Source organism: Aplysia californica, unplaced genomic scaffold (assembly GCF_000002075.1).
Source record: "Aplysia californica isolate F4 #8 unplaced genomic scaffold, AplCal3.0 scaffold00327, whole genome shotgun sequence".
NCBI lineage: Eukaryota > Metazoa > Mollusca > Gastropoda > Aplysiida > Aplysiidae > Aplysia > Aplysia californica.
Window position 1 is genome coordinate 676,824 of NW_004797597.1, and position 1,779 is coordinate 678,602.

The 1,779-nt window shown below is 40.4% G+C and overlaps 1 protein-coding gene across 1 annotated transcript in view; it reads right to left on the reverse strand.

The window, feature by feature from the left end:
- LOC101849222 (serine protease HTRA1A) overlaps window positions 1-1,779 on the reverse strand; it is a gene marked incomplete at its 3' end in the record, with an annotated part of 7,030 nt that overhangs the window by 4,524 nt on the left and 727 nt on the right.

Consider the following 1,779-nt stretch of genomic DNA (forward strand, 5'->3'; position numbering starts at 1 on the left):
GAGAGAGAGAGAGAGACAGAGACAGACAGACAGACAGACAGACAGACAGACAGACAGAGAGAGAGAGAGAGAGAAGGTGGGAGGGGGGAGAGAGAAAGAATATAAGCGAAGCGGATGATTGAATGTCATTTTTTTAAACAGAAACTGGCTTTTGAAAGGCCTTAATATTTCCATGAACACAAAAATAATTACATGTATAATGATATCCTTTTCAAATTTCATCAATCATTGAGCAAACGACTCAATTTGGGATTAACCAAGCATATATACATCAATTACACTTTACTTGTGCTCATCAAATGGAATCACAATCTCTGTACCGTAAGTAAGGTAGGTCTACATAATATAATTGCTATGAGTCACGAGGAACATTCGGAAGACCTACTTTCCTTTGATTTCCACAAAGACCACTGCAGGGCCGGCTTCTTTCACAATATCTGCAATGAAGTTGTGGGCCGCACTTGGAATAGCAGCGTGCACCGGCGGCAGCAAAGCCGACCATAGACCACCACAGACTGAGAACAACGCCATTCCTGTTCCCACAAATTTTATAAATTGTCTTCTTGTCTTGGTGGAAATTGAAGTCATTAGGTACGATATCATAATATTGTCCCATTCGAGAAGTGTTCGGCTTTTGGGCGTACATTCTCGATAATTGTACTGTAACCTCCTAGGAATTCGTGCAATCTCTCCACTAGATCGATGCAAAAACACTGTTTTTGTGCATGTCCATATCATTCTACGACAAGACAAGGCTGATACATTGTGCGAAATTAGAATTTTCCTCAGTAAAGAATTCATGATGTCTTGATTCACTGTTCAATTTAAGAAATAACCAAATCCAAATACATCAACACATCACAACTACTAAAACATTAGTTTATAAAACTGCGGCGCCATTTTATTCGTATCCATAGAGGGTTGACGAAAAAAATGTCACCGGGAATTCCTGTGTAAACAATTATTTCCTTGTAAAATCGACGTTTCCATTTGGTGATATCAAAGAGTCTATTACGTCTGATGGATTGAATCTTATTCTCAAACGGGAATGCAAAGACAGGTAATCCTTCTTGCTTAAAGTTAAAGAAAACAACAAGAAAGAAAGAAAGAAAGAAAAAAAGAAAGAAAGAAAGAAAGAAAGAAAGAAAGAAAGAAAGAAAGAAAGAAAGAAAGAAAGAAAGAAAGAAAGAAAAGGGGGAGGGGTCCTTTATAAGGGCCTTCATCATAAGTTCACAAGTAAACTTTTCAAGGGGGCTCTCGTGGGCTAGAGGTTAAGGTGTTCGCCTCTCATTCAAAGGTCCAGGGTTCGAATCCGGGTAGCGACCAAAAAATGTTCTTCTCTAAAATTGTCTCTTTTCACCTCCTTTCCTGCTTTCTAGCAAAGTTCTGTTGTCTCCACTTTCTGCCCCCACCTCCTCACTTCCTTTGTCCCCTCCTCTGGGCTCCCGACTCTTTCTGCAGCCTTTCTACTGCTACTCCTTGGCTCCTTCTTACAGCTGCCGAAAATCTCGGAGGTCCCGTGTGCAAGTTGCGCACGTTATAGACCCCTTGGTGATCTAAAATCGATAAGAGTAGACTTCAGCCGCCACCCGGGCAAAGTGCAAAATTTCCTACCAACTGAAAATGTTTAATGTGTCCCGCGCGCTCATATGACATTATGCCTTGCGAGCGCCTTAAAACACTTTTTTTTTTTTAAAGCCACAACAAAATTGTCAACGCAACAAGAATTTGTGGGACTGAAATTACCAAAAGAAATTGACGGACACAAAGGAACAACTA